General features: G+C 46.6%; 1 protein-coding gene across 1 annotated transcript in view; it reads right to left on the reverse strand.

The window, feature by feature from the left end:
- The window catches only part of PIK3CB (phosphatidylinositol-4,5-bisphosphate 3-kinase catalytic subunit beta), a 112496-nt gene extending 107742 nt beyond the window's left edge, over positions 1-4754 (reverse strand). Inside the window, exons 1-2 of the mRNA XM_074593226.1 lie at positions 4594-4754; positions 2298-2396 (exon numbers count right to left, since the gene is read on the reverse strand). The gene's annotated coding sequence lies outside the window, so the exon portion shown is untranslated. The remainder of the gene's footprint in view (positions 1-2297; positions 2397-4593) is intronic.
- Positions 4755-15391: the final 10637 nt, after the last annotated feature.

The raw sequence follows: 15391 nt of genomic DNA on the forward strand, positions 1-15391 counted from the left end.
GTGTCTGGCAATACCACCCACAGCTCTTGCTGCCCCGGCATGGGGTAACTGCGTGAATGGGGGTGCTCAGCATTTTGCTTTCACTGTAGGAAGGGGCAAAGGCAGCCAAAAATTACCATTCTCATAAAGCGGCAGCACAGCAGCAATCCCCAGGTAGCAAGCAGCCCTGTAGGAAGCATTAAGAGTAAACCAGGAGCCAAGCCAGGGCAGGAGGCGGCAGGCTGAGAGCCAGAGCTGCCCGCTGCTCCCCAGGGCCCGCTGCATTTGCAGTCCCTTCTGGCAGTCACAAGTCCTGGGCAGAGAAATACAGGGAAAAACCAGCACGTTACTCCCAAATATTGCCCTTTCAGTGATCTTTGCGTATTATGAACGCAGACGATTTCTTAGTGTTTCTGCTCTATAGCTAAGAAATACGAAAGTACGACTAGGCTATGAGATGACTGACTAATAGTGGAGAACCTTTGGCCGTAAGCAGCATGTGTGACCACTCCTGAAAGCACAACTGAAACTCTCTCGGAGGCAGATCCTGAGATCTTAACTGTTTTTACTCAGACCACATTCAAATCAGCCTGTGCTGACAGCAAACAAAAGGAAAACTAAGCCAAGCCACAGTCTCGGGAGAAGATGCAAGCAGCTGTGAGAAGAGAGCAGGCTCACTGCCTCGGCGGAGGCGGCCGGCTGCTTTCAGGGATCGGGTTATTGCTCTGGTGGGAACTGTCTTGCTCCTGCTAATTTCATTCTTTAATTTTTCATTAGATACTTGACCTGGTATGACTTTCGAAGTGCATAATTCAAAGTTTCACCTTACTAACAGCACTTATCGAGCCCTAGCACTTAGTAAATACCTCTAACACACCTGCTTTGAACCTCAGTTTAGATTACAATAAAAACCCTACCAATTTGGTCAACTAAAGTTGGTTGGTCACCTGTCAGCCCTTTACAATCCCATTCATCCTGTATCTGACATTCACCAGGTGCAGCACCTGCTGAAAGCAGAGTAAAGGAATCTCTCTCTTTTTTTTTTTTTTGTTCTTTTAATCATTAAAATCAAACCCTGCTATGGACACATTTCCTGAATTTTGAAAAGGCTTATCCAGGTGCAGTTTGGGCACAACACTGACTTTAAGGCACTACAGATACACCATTTGCACAAAAAGCACCCCCACAGGGAGCAATCGGATGGTAAGCTTCCTGCCAAGGAACAAATTCCATCACCTCAACCCAGATGAGCCTGACGCTAATTCAGTATCTTGAAGAGGGTAAAGTAGAGGCCTAAAACACGACTCCACGCATCCATCTGCCACCATACCAAATCTCAGTCCATGTGAAAATCCTTCTAAACTTGGTTTTTGAACAATCGTACTCACTCATATTCTGGTAAGGTGCAAGTTCTGTGCGGTTCTATGCGTGACACTTTATTCAGCTAAACATCACCAAGCTGTCCCTTCATCTTGCTGTGCCTGACTCGAGGAGTGCTGGAAAGGGAATGCAGAACTCCACAGAACAGGGCAAGGGGGCTGAAGAAGTGGTGGGGTGTCCTCTGCTATGGGGGCAGGAAATGAAGGAATAAATGAGGGAGAAAGGGACAAGGACAGAGAGGCCTCGGGGATGGGTAAGGTTGCCATATTGTTGCTGGGTGCTGGCACTGCTGGAAGGTGGGTGCCCACTTGCTGCCTATGCAAAAGAGAAGGGAAGCGCCAGAATCCAGCTTTAATCCCCAGCATCAATCACTCCAGCTGCTCCTTGTGAGCGGTATCTGGGGTGGGAGCCCCAAAGGCTAGGGTAGCCCAGCTGCCCACGCGGGGACCCTGGGGGACAGACAGCAGGGCTGACATGCACAAAAGGCACATGTGCGGCCCCTAAGGCAGGTTGCAGGTGCTGAGGAAAGTAAGATTTCAGTGCACTAGGTTACAGCACCAGCGTATCGTAAATGATCACCCCGTACCACGGGCCTCGCAGTCCGAGAGGAAGCATTGCACTCACAGCCCCGTTAACAGCCTTGACCTTGAAATGGTCCTGAAAGCAGGGCTGCGGAGGAGAGAAGCAGCACAACATTTGCAAGGAGCTGCATTCAAGCGGAAAGACAACCCTCCGGCACGTCCGACACAGGATCGCCTACCGCTGCACAATTCTGCCGCGCCGCTCAGCCAAGCATGGTACCTCTGGGAGGGCAGCTCGCACCGGGCTGTCTGGCACGGCAGCTCACCTCTCCTCGACCCGAGGCTCAGCCAAGCAGCACCGCGAAGCTGAAAACACTCTGTGCTTGCACTGCGGAAAGATCCAGGTGGCTTACTCACCTGCGAGCTTCCTGTGCGCAGCGCCCAGGCTGTTCCACCATCAGCATTTTCTTGATGCAAAATGGCATTCGGGCTGACGGATGCTAACAAGAGGTTTCCCTGTGAAAAAAAAAAAGCAAGGATGCTCACGGGGTTTACTTTAAGACAGTCATTGCCTGCAACATCGCTGTAATGCCTTCTAGAGTCCCTGGGAAATTTTTATATTTGCTCATTATAAGGTCTACCAACTGCTACAAAATAGCAAGGGCTGTAATAACAGCATTACACATTAAGGATGGCTTTAATTATGAATACAATATCTATGCAAATACCAGATAGCATCTTCTGCATGAAAGGCAGGGTTGGTTGGTTTGCTTCTTACCCTCACAGTATGGAATCTTATTGCTTCTTATGATGCAATATTCCTTTGGTTAGACTTAATTTAATTACTTTGGTTGGTGATTAAATGAACATTTGTTAAATTAAAAAAAAAAAAAAAAAACAGTATCATCATTAAGTATTTCTATCATAGTGGCCCCTAAAATATCTCTGTCAGGACCAGATCCCTATTGTTCAAGGGGCTGTGGAAAAAAAAAAAGAAAAAAAACCCACACAAGAAAAAGAGGGCCAGACCACCCCATCTGCCTTATAATTCGAGGAAGCCACTGCTGAATGGCTGGAAATGGAGTACAGGTGCCTGTTTAGCACCAAAAGCAAAATTTTTCCCAATCGCATATTAATTTGAATACCTTGACCTGAGTGTCATGCCCAACATTACACCGTAGTTCACTGAAGCAGCTTTTGTTTCACAGCTTTTCTTTAGCTATTTCAGTCCGTTTGGTTAAACCCTCCAGCACCAGAGAGTAAGTTCACAGTGACGATGCTCCCATATAACCCAAGCCACCGAGTGGCAAAGTAGCTTGACCGAGGTAGTGGCTAACTCAGTGGTTTACCCTCAACTGTGCTGCTGTCATAACTGTGCCGAGTAGTCGGGCTCCCGCTTGAGCGGGAGTAAACAGGTCAGCCCCTTGCTGAGTCACTGGCACAGCTGGAACTCCAACATCCTGCCAGTGACAGTGATGCTCAAGGCACAGCACACGAGGGAATGGGGGTCTTCAACACTGCTACAGGAGCAGGTTCCCCTAAAGTGGTCTGGCCAAGCACGCCCAACTGCGGTTTGAGGCAAAAAGCAAGCATTAACTCCAGATTAACACAACAGTCATGGAATAAAACTGCTTGTTTGATGATGACTATTCCAGAATATCACGTGTAAGGTACAATGTCGCATACATCCTGAAGAAACTGAACCACCCCACAGATTGCCAGGACAAAGGACACGAACACAACTTCAGCTTAATCCTCTACTCTACACACCATGTGGCACAGTCTTGATTCCTTATTTCTCCTGCATGAATTTACCAGCGAAGCTGGAGCCCAGCCTCTCCTTTGCAGCTCTCTGGAAGATATTGCTCCCAGATTCTCTCTTCCAGCTGAACGACAAGGGAAACATTCAGCGTGGGCCAGGAGAACGCATACCCGACAGCAAATTACACAAGCATTTGTAAGACAGCACTGGAATGTCAGCAAACAGGATCTCTGGGTCTAGCCCCAGCTCTGGGGGCAGAAAGCAGCCTCAGTCATCGTAAACAAGAGCCCCAATCACATCAGCAGGTAGATTTGTTTTGAAAGGTGATACGGCAAAGCAGATGAACTGCGCTGCTTTATAAGCCAGGGCTCTATTGCCAGCTCGGTACACAGCCCACTTACGGGCAGTTTATCTGCGAAACAGGTGACTGGCCATTGCTTCCCTACAGGAAGGATAACTGGCTTTTAGGGGTGTCTGGGCTAAGAGCAGCAGTAGGGCATGTGGGATTAGACATCATGGACTTCTGGGCAGTGGTAAACAGTGTTATGAGTGTATCTTCTCCCCCTCGCTCTTCCCTTGTCATTCTGTGGGCTGGCAGGAGACCTGCCAAATGTGTCAGAGCCACATGAGATGCATGACACTTGCGAGCCCTGACCTTGTGGCCCCTAGGCTGACGGTCACGTCCAAGACACTGACCAATCCAAAAGGAAATGAAAAAGGTCCTACCCAGACCGTGAAGGACTGCAGGACTGGTCTCAGTGTGTTTGTTTATTCTGTGATTTTTAAGGTGGAAAAAAACCCGTTATAACAACAGAGCTTTTGAGTTCTCTGCTGTATAGCAATTCTCTTATATCTGTGCGCTGCATGTGCTTGTTGATGTCAATGCCCTGTAACCGGGAGCCACTGCCGTCTATCACACACAAGTCCTCATTATGTTGCATAACAAATTACCTTTGTTGCCTAACAGAATGGCACAGTAGATTTTGTTGTTGCCTCGTGTAAACTTTAGTCTTGCAAATTCCATTTTGCACTGACGCATTGCTTCTGCCTGACAAGTGCTTTATTTCTGTTGTTAAGCGGCGAGCTTCACGATACGCCGGCAGCCCCAGATCCTGAAAAACAAGTTTAGAGATACATAAATACGCCACCATTATGTCTGCAAAACAATTGGCCACGTGGATCCCGACTGCTGGCGTAACACTGGGCTTAGAGGCTGCAGCTACACATCCTGGGAGGCAGCACCGCTGCATATTCATTGCTAGTGGTCATCTGATGTTTTCAGTTACAAGAAAAAAAACAGTAGCATAAAGAAACAAAGAAAAGTGGCAGAACAGCAAAGGAATTTTAAACCAACAAAGAATTCATGGTGTTGGCATTTTAATGTTATACTACTGCCTTTTTAACAGATTTATCCAACTGCATTACATTATCTCTTGTTTTCAGTGTTTAATTACTGTGTTTAACTGAACAGTGTTAGTTACAGTGTTCATCTATTAAAGAACAAAGCGTGAAAAAATGTTAACAAATCCACCCATATGATCACAAAACGTTAAACCTCACTAGACACTTCTTCTGAGTCTTCTTTATATATGTTCAGCACATATTTCAGGGGAAGGAAAGCATTTATTGCCAGACTTCAAACAGCGTTTCCTTTCTTAAAAGGTTTTAGTTGGCAGCTTTTTCTATTGGCATACGACCAATATTCTGCATAAGTGGAAAAATAGTGGTGATATCTACAGGCCAGATTTTGCCACTTGTTGTAATGAGTAATGCTATCTTATTTTCATATGCGCTGGCCATCCCCTCTCCTTGGAGCTCTGCTGGAAGCTCACTGATAGCTGCTCCCTACTTTCTCTGGACAAAATCCAAAGAGGAAGAAAACCCAGTCATTACGTAAGCAAACTTCAGTGAAGTCTGACAGTTGGCCTGTTGGGATAACCTTAAATAAGGGTAACAAAATCTGGACGCCAGCTTGTTTAAAGATGCACGTATTTTGACCTCCCCTCCTACTCCTCTGAGAAATATACGTTTCAGCCTCCAATATACAGTCCTCTCCGATGCACTCTCCAAATTATTCAGCAATAGTTGAATCTGCTTTTTCATCAGTGTCCTGTCCTAGGACATATCTGTCCTAATGAGTATCATTTCCATTGCTCACCCCATCACGTACATGACCAAGCAACAGTCATCAAATAAATCATTGGAGACATTGTCAGACAATGGGTGAATGAGTTACTGCTGAGGGATTGGGTTTTGTCTCTATTTACTGGCTGTAGTTAGAAACACTTCAAGCCAAATTTCAATTACAGGGGATAAAATAAAGGCTAGCCCAGACTGGGCATTTTAAGAGATAATTGTACTTCAGTAAAGTAATAAGGCATGGATGTTTTCAGACATCGCTGCTCACAGTTCATGGTGCTAATACAAAATCTACCTGGGTCGTACTGCAAACAGCTTCAGAAAGCCTTCATGGGGATGCATAGCCATGGACAAAGAAGGCAACAAGTGCCTGGATGCTTGAGACACAGGACAGTGAAAAAATAAAATATCTTCATAGGAACCTGAGCTATGTGAGCAACATACAGCTGTAATTACGTAAAATTGTACAGCTACTCTTTCAGCTTATGGGAAAAAATCCTGAGCAGTGCTAAGTGGCAGTAGGAAGGAAGGGACATTACAGTCCTGCCTGCTTCAGGGTAAAACACCAGCCCTCGAGCTGTTGGCTACTTCATCTTCACAAAGATGCCGATGATACAGGACCTGGGAAAATTCAAATGAAGACTGAAAGACCAGGACTTTCCAGGACAGAGAGAAAGTGAGTAAGAGGAGACTTGGTATGAGCACTCCCTGGAATGAATAGGATCACTACAGGAGACAGGCCTTGGCTCTTTCCTGTCTTGCTGTTTGAACACGGGGATATGCAAGGGAATGGAAAGGGTGGAAAACTCAAGTCTGAGGAAAGGAAATACCTTTTCACACAGAATTTAAGGTGAGCGTAGAGGGAGTCTGGACATTAACAGGAGCGCATAGTAACCCAAGTCCTGTTCATGCTTAACATGTTTGACACTAACACATATTGTTTAAGTCCCTGTAGTCAGCTCTGGGCTGACTGGTTACCCCCTTTTAATAATACAAGAACAAGACAATTTCAATACAATTTGAAAGGCAACATTTTAAATTATAAAATCCCTCTCCATACAGCACATAATTAACCTATGGAACTCATTCCCACAAGATTTAAATTGAGCTGAGACTCATCTGTATCCAAAAAGGATTGGACATGTATTTATAAACTGGCCCGATTCTATTTGGGGCAAGGGGAGTACACGTTCAATTAGGTATTTGTAAATGATCCTTTTAAATCCCCGTGGAGAACATGCCAGAAGGCCCGAGGACCTCAGCAACGGGCGAACACTGCAAAACGTACCCCAGAGGCGGCAGTTCACGAGTGCTGTATCTTAGCGCTTGATTTCTCTTCAACAAAAGACGGAGCTGAAATTTCGGCTCCGTTCAAGTTGGCAGCAACGCGCTGAGGACGGCACCTGCCACGCTGCCCGGCGCGTATGGCTGCTGGGGAGTCTCTTACACCTGCTCACCTCAGGGCGTGTTACGATTCAGCGTATTTTTACTGTCCCGCTGTTCCAAGTAGAGTCAGGGCCCCTCTCTACCAGACACTTTACAGATATAGGTTAGGTTAAGTTTAAAATCGTGAAAATATATTTTTTTTTTTTTTTTTTTTTTTTTAAACAGGGTACGTCAGCAAAGCCACCATTTCACCTGGCTGCCGCAGCGGGAGGAGGAGGGCAGGGTCGGGTGCGGGACGCGGGCGGGCGGTGCGGGGGCGCTCCCAGCCGCCGCGGCCGGGAGTCCCCAGACGCGGGTGCCGGCAGCCGGTGCGGAGGGGCCGGGCCGGGCCGGGCCGCTGGGGCTCCTCCCCGGGCCGGGGCTGGGCCTGGCGGGGGCGAGCCGGGAGCCCCGCGGCTGCCGCGCCCCATGGCGCCACCTGGCGGAGGGGAGCGGCACCGCGTCCCCGCAGGAGCGGTGTCTGCCGGTCTCGGGGGGAAGCCTCCCTAAGGCCTTTGACACAAAGAGCCACCGTTTCCTAAGCGGAACCGTTTGGATAACGGAGGCTACGGAGCTTTTTATTCCTCTGCTCAGCCAACGCGCAGAAGTCTTAACGCGGAATCCCTTGGGTAGTGAAATAAAGTATTCCAAACCAGCCTAAATGGCAAAACAACAGCAGAGCATCGCAGGAAGCATGCCCAGCCCAAGACAGATACTCAGTCTGGAAGCAGAGTGATTTTTCTGAGGAGCCTTAGGCAAATATTCATTAGCACTGGGATGTTTGTGGAAGATTCTCCTTCACTAGTAGAAACACAGACACAGTAAAGCACTGCCCGAGGGGGTCAGGGCTGTGTCCAACAGCCCAACACCCTGGGACGAAGGCTCCCGCGCAGCCGACTGCAGCAGCAAAGGTAAAGACAAGTAGTTTGGGGTTTTTTTTGCTGGGTCCCGCTATCACAGCCTGTGTGCCTTCAAGTGAACACCCGTAATGCCCAAATGGTCCAAAGACAGAGGCACTGCAGGACGCAGGAGGTGGGCAACCTCTCTCGGGTGGGCAGTCGATAACAGCCGGAGGCTCTGCTCTCTGGCTAACTGGCCCTTTTCTTAACATTCAAGCTGCAAACCAGTGCTCAGTGCTAGATCTTCAGGTCTACCGAGAGAGGAATTCCTCACAGCTGGGTTAAAAAACAAGTTTCTGTTACCATAAAACAAGGTGTATCTACCCATCTGTGCCTTAAAAACAGAGACACATTAAATGTTCTTACAATATCCAGGCTCCAGCAACATCCAAAGCCTTTCACTCCATGTCTATGTTTTCACCTAGATGTGCTAAGCCTTTCCTGGCCCCATGTCCTTTCACCTGCCTTTAAGCGAACACTCCAGGTGGGAAGGCCGGGCTGGCTGCAGTCCCTCTGCGGCGCTACCCCAGTTTGGCTCTGCAGCTCGGTGGAAGAGGATGGATCTGGATTTCAGGAGTGAAGAGACACATCCTCCTATAGCTTGGCCATGGGGCAAGGAAGCCTGAGAAGTGGCTGAATTCCAATGGAAAACCCCTGGGAGCCATAGGCTTGTTGAAGATGCTGAGTTCAGCTCCTCCCATCAAAGGGAAAAGCCTAAGGCCCTTCTGGAAGGAGAGAAAGCAGATACGCCCTTGCACCCCCTTGGAACCCCATCAACTGTAAAAGCAGACTTATCAGCCTCTGCTGGAAACAAAGAACATTACCAGCAAAGCACAGGTGAGTGGAGAAGAAGCAAAGGAGACCTGAAAGCTGGTGTCGCTCTTAAAAAAGACAAAGCAAAGTCCAGGCAGGAGCAGAGAAGGGAACTTAGAAGGGAAAGGCAACATTCAAACAAGCGAATTGAGGAGAAGTACTGGAAAACAGGGGAAGAGAGGTAGGAATGTTACCATTTTTGCCTCTGCAATTCACCTCCACCTTCTAGGATACACTGACCCTCCCTGCACAAGTCCACCAGGAATGCACCTTATGCAGAAGGGTTCCTTCACCTCTGGAGAGAACTCACTTTCTCTTCACAAGGGTGGGGGAGTTAAACATTAGGCCCCTCTCCCAAGGCCTGTCTTCCACGTCAAAATACAGTCCCCACTGCTGGTTCCCTACCATTCGAGCAACATACCTGTCCCCTTCACGTCTCCAAGGCAGGTCTGAGGCCAGGCTGCGACATCAGTCTGTGGACTGGGGTCCAGGTCAGCAGGGTTCGCAGCCAGACACGGGTGCGACCATGGCTGGAGACTAGCACTCCTGCCACATAGCTCAGGTGAGGACTGAAGGCTCAGGATGAGCTGAAAGAGGCTCCTGGGCAGGGGTGTAGGTGGAGGCCCCAGGTGAGGCTGTTCAGGATAATTAGAGCCTATTAGTGTCCTCAGGGCCCCAACACAACAAGAGAGTAACTTTGCTGACCTCAGGCTTGTGGTGTCTGCAGAGACCTCACTAACAGATAAGAAGGGATCTAACAGAAAATGGGTGATGGAAGCCTGGGGAGAGGTGGTGCTGATGCACAGTACCGTGGCTGCAGAGAGACAGTGCTGTATCATGGCCCCACCAGGTCTCAGCAGTAAAAGTCCAGCGTCCCTAAAAGTAGCACTTTCAATGGCAGTGGCTCCCTTGTGAAGTGACTGGGCAGAGGGCCACCACCGATATCCTAGGAGACAAGACAAAGGAACGACATGTTTTGAGAGTAACAAAAAGCAAAAATCAAACACATTATTTCAGTATTTTACAATGGTATCTGTGATCCCACAACTGAGCAGGGTTTGGAGAAGCAGCTACAAGTTTCAACGCGTTTCAGTTCTGTCTCAAAACCCATGCGTGCTCTGTCTCCTTGCGTTTGCAGCCTGAAGTTTCAAGACAGCTCAAGCTTCACTGTGCTGGATTTCTTCAGCCTCAGCCCCTCTGGAAAACATTCCGTGTGCACATTGCATCTCTCCAGATTTCATTCTCATTCCAAATCTGCAAGTACAAATATAGCAACATTCCGCTCTCCTAATGCACACTTACAAGATGTGCTGAAATGTCAGCTGCTAAACGGTACAAAAAAAAGCACTTTACCACGTTCCTGTTGATGTGCAATATAACAGAGAAGGCAGGAATTGCTTTAACATCTGTTGATTTATTAGATCTGAATAGTCTCCTCCTTTCATCTGGCAGCAGTAGAGCTATTAACACTGCAACAGCTTCTTCAGAGCTTGCAGCAGTGCACTGGCGAATACACACCTCGAGAACAATCTCATTTCTGCAGGAACGTGACTCCCTCTGTCCCAACCAGAGGGATTATAGGAAGGTGAACCCAGCAGAGGAGCAGGTAATACCCCTGCTGCCGGGAGGAAGCAGGGGTGAGGCTAGAAAGCTTCCTACCGCTGTAGCTATTGTCTCACTGCTTCCTCCGCCGCACAGCTAGGGAAGCCATCGATGACGCAGCCGGTGGGATTGAACCAACTCGGCAGCAGTTGCAAGGCTCTGCCAACCTGATCGGAATCGGTTCTTGACAATTAGTATTGCCGAGTCACTCAAACGAAAGCGATGCGGGGTCATTCCCCATGGTTGCTATTGTTTCTCATGCTGCTAAAAACAGCCAGTTGGCAATATTCCTTCTGCACATTTGTATTACCCAGAAAACCCAGCTTGGCCAAAAATTTTGAGATAACAAGATTTTTTCCTCCTTCTGGATGGGAAACAGAATATTTTGACATACAAAGGGTCTTCAAAATGAAAAAAACAACTTTTTGTTCTGATAAATTTGCATTTTCTCAGGGAGCAGAGGGCCAGGGAATCACTTCATTAAAATTTCCCAGTCAGCTTGAATAATAAGGATATGACCTTGAAGAAGTCAACTGTGACATGAACATTTTCTCATAACAGAAGATACAATCACTACCTTATTGTGGGTTTTAAGCGATGTGACTGATACATTGAACGCTGTCCAAAGGAGAAATTGTGTATTCAAATGGCAGCACCTTATCCAAACCCCAAACTCAAGGTAAAGGCCGCTCAGGTGGGAGCTCATGTGTCCTTAGAATCATAGAATCATAGAATTGCCTGGGTTGGAAGGGACCTTTCAGATCATCTAGTCCCACCATCAACCTAACACTGACAAAAACCATCACTAACCATATCTCTAAGCACTATGTCTACCTGTCTTTTAAATACCTCCAGGGACAGTGCCTCAACCACTTCCCTGGGCAGCCTGTTCCAATGCTTAATAACCCTTTCAGTGTAGAAATTTTTCCTAATATCCAGTCTAAACCTCCCCTGGTGCAACTTGAGGCTCTTTCCTCTTGTCCTGTCACCTGTTACTTGGGAGAAGAGACCGACCCCCACCTCTCTACACCCTCCTTTCGGGTACTTGTAGAGAACGAGAAGGTCTCTGGTCCTGCCCTGCTGCAAGGTTTCTAAAATGACAGTTGGAGCTTTCTGACAATTAGGGACACAGCCTACCTTTTCTTAGAGGACTTTTAAGAAGGGGAATAGCTATCATGGACTCTTGCGTTGTTAGCACAGCTTGCTGATGTGTTGGCTTTTGCAAGGGTGTCAAACGTCCTTCAAATTGGGCTATCACTCCCGTCCCTTCCAAGGGCATGGGCACAAACGCACTCTGAGCATCCATCGGTCAGCTACAGCAGCTGTCAAAACCCTTAGGCTGAAAAAAATTGTGAGGACAAATTTGTTTGGAATCAAATTAGAACTTCACCGTGGGATAAGAACCAGGTTAAGCTGAACCACCTCAGGAGCATCCTTTAAACAAGCAGTCCTCAGTTCTCCTTCTCTGCTGGCAGGAAGCCTCTTGACTTCAGCATATTACTTTACTCAAATACTCTCACATTTTCCTCATGTTGAAACTATAAACTGCCAGAGCAGCTAAATATAGGAGCAAAATAAACTAACTGTATGAGAAAGAAAAGCTTATTTTGTGTCTCTTCTGAATTTATTAGTAATATTTCTTTCCTTTTTCTAGAGTTCCTTGCTGAACTGGAAAAAAATTCCTTGTTGCCAAATCTGTATTTAATCTGTTTCTTTCTGTATATTTGTCACATATTCTTTCCTTTTTTGTAGTCAAGGTTTCTCTGTAAATGCAAGTTCTCCACTCTGTCCTAGCCAAAATATGTGATATATTAGTGGGAACTAACCTCTTTAGTACTCAAGGAGTGAGTCCCAAGGGATTTTTCTTCAGCAAAAGGTCTGTAATCCTATGAGCACTAACAAACACTGCAATTCACATCTCTCATATTTTGTGTACAAAATTTAAACTTCCCACAGCTGCATTTCTGGCTACGACCTCCGTGGAGATGTCACCAGCAATTTCCCTCCCGACAAAAGGAAACGTGTGACCTACGCTGGGACTCGCATGGCTCCTGGAGCACCCTCCTGCTGCAGCCGAGCAGCCCCTTCTGCTGCCCGGAGCGCGGCACCTCAGCCGGCACACTGCGGCACTGCCAACCTGGAGCTGCCGTGGCCGACTGCTCCAAACAACCGCTTATCTCAGCGGGTTTGGCATCAACCCTTCCACCTGGAGCATTAAACCGGTGGTGACCTGAAATTGGAGTGTAGCACAAACAGTCCTGAAACCTTTTCCTCCATCTGTCTGTCTGATGTCCAGCTAACTTTTGCCATCTTCTGGAGGAAGGGAATAAAATTAGGATGCTCAATTACGTTTGTGCTTTATCAAAGTCGAGGCATTAAATAATCTATTACAACTCCTCCTCTCGTCATGCTGAAACAGATATTGTAGGTATCCCCAAGAAAGCTCATGCTGAGATGATGTTACACCCACTTCTGTTACTTACTTGAGGCTCTAGACTGAGGATATGACTCATTTTCTGCGTTTCGCAGTAATGACAACAATGCTGTACTTCACTTAGACGTTTGCTGTTTATTTGCTATTCTCACAAAGATCGCTAAGTTTGTGGAAATTTTGGGGGAGTTTTTTAACCATTTCATCTACAATTCTCCAATGATGTTTTAGTTTCGCCTCAGGCTCCAGAAGCAGCTTTTATCTGGTTTGTTTCATCCTTTCTCCTTTTTCCTCTTCTTTTATTAAAACATAGGGAGATTTTTTACACCATCCATCCCTTTAACAACCTCAGAAGTTCTAACTTCCACTTTTTTCACTACATTTAGTGATGACAACCCTGATCTCCAGTGGCTTGAAGATACCTAGCCCTTGACAGCTGGGTTTCTAGGTCGTTGTAGTGCCCAGAGACAGGTCAGGGATGAGGACAAGGTAAAAAAATACCCAAGACTTGGACAAGGTAGGGAATTCTAAAGAGGCCAAGAGCTGGAAAGCAACAGCTGGGGAGGTACAATGGACTAGAAGAGGTCAGACTCGAGTGGACACTAAAAATGACACCTCTAAAAAAGGCAGGATATGGTATTTCTTTCTCCCTAGCAAGCCCAAGTGTGCAACGCTGTACTCAATACGAATCTGCCATTGACTTCACACTGGTAGACTATGAGCCATTTTCACCACCACCTTCAACAGTAATGCTCCCAAGGTACACGGGGCACATTTGGGGTATCCTGACAAGTTTTTTTGGCATTGCAGCCTGCTGAAAAGAACTGCTCAGTACCAGAGCAGTGGTGCATTTCCCCTCTACTGAAATAAAAATCTCCTTCACGGGAGAGCTATGCTTTCCCGTGGATAGTGAACTCACTTCCTTCTGTTTTGTTTATAGCCGTATGGGAGGTTTTTCCACTTCCATTCCCTTTTCCAAAAGCAATGAGACAATAAGACATTGTTAAGTGTTAAACATCCATGTTTCTGTTTCTTGTCCTCATAACAGAACTATTAGAATGATGAGAAATGAAACAGGGAAATGATGAGGGAGAATGGCAAAATTTAACTCATATTTTTATCCGAAACAGCAGAAAAGACATTCAGAAATGGTCCAGCAATGGCTGGATGCCATTTTTTTTTTTTTTTTTTCCAGAAAAAGTACAGATTAACCATTTAATGTTTAATGAACCTGTGAACCATGCTTAAACTAGAAAACTTTGTACCCTAGAAAAGGTGATTTGAACAATGCCAACTGTAAGCGGGCATAGTAATGAAGCACACAGGTCACTAACAAAATGCAGAGCTGCCATTTCTAACAGCACCAGGAAATAAAGTGTCCGTCACTGAAAAACAAACGTACCTATCCTTTGGACTCCTCAAAAAGGTAGCCTCCCTGGAGGGACAAGGGACAAATGCAATCATGGGAGGACATGAGGATGCCCTTGGAGAAGAGGAAGCTCTCCACAGTGTATGGAAGAAAAAAACGAAGGGAATCTGACCCTCGTCATGCCCTGGGGAGAACCTCTAAGGCAAGACAAAGTGGAGCTGGAATGGCTGACAAAACTAGGAATCAGTGCAAGCCCAGAAGCCAGCTGTATGGGTATGCTTACCCGTGTAGACATCCAGCAACAAGTCAACCACTGTGCAAGATGAGGAAATTTTCCACTATCCTCAACATACCGGGTGTGGTGGGTGTGACAGTTTAACCTCGAGCAAGGGAAGAACACACGCAGGGACCGTGGGCAGCTTTGAAATGAATCTTGTGATCAGCTAAGAAGATCCAGAAAATGTATATTGGGTTTAATAAGAAGAGTCAGCTCAATGCATGGACAGGTAGGTGGCAGGGAGGTTTGGCAGCACACCTGCTCCAGCAGGCATCATAAATCCCTTGGGATGCTCAGCTGTCTGGAGAAATGTGCGTCACACCCCTCTGCCCAAGCCAGAAACCTCATCCATTGCTCCTGTCTCCCTGAGACAGCCTTCCTAAAGCCAGATGGATGATCACATCCAATCCATTTTTGCTTTGCCGAGTGTGTTATTCCTCATACAATAACACCACACAGTTTACTGGGCATGAGCATAAATAGTCTTAGTCAAAGATATGTAACTGATGGTCCCAGCAGTCCCCAAACCAAAGGTAGAAGACGATGTTAAGATAAGAAAGGACCTGTTTTAAAGGAGGCAGGTAGATTCTATTCAGATCAATATTCAGCATTATTAAATTATTAAATAGATAGATAGATTAAAATACCAATCAATGAATTTTTTAGCCAAAAGAAGTTTGAAAAGTTATGCCATTTTACTAGCAGCTCACATGTAGAGACACAGACAAGGCAAAAACTGTAACATCCCCCCCAACTAATTCAACAATAAAACATTTGACGCGATTTGGATCAGC

Source organism: Larus michahellis, chromosome 6 (genome assembly GCF_964199755.1).
Source record: "Larus michahellis chromosome 6, bLarMic1.1, whole genome shotgun sequence".
Taxonomy (NCBI): Eukaryota; Metazoa; Chordata; class Aves; order Charadriiformes; family Laridae; genus Larus; species Larus michahellis.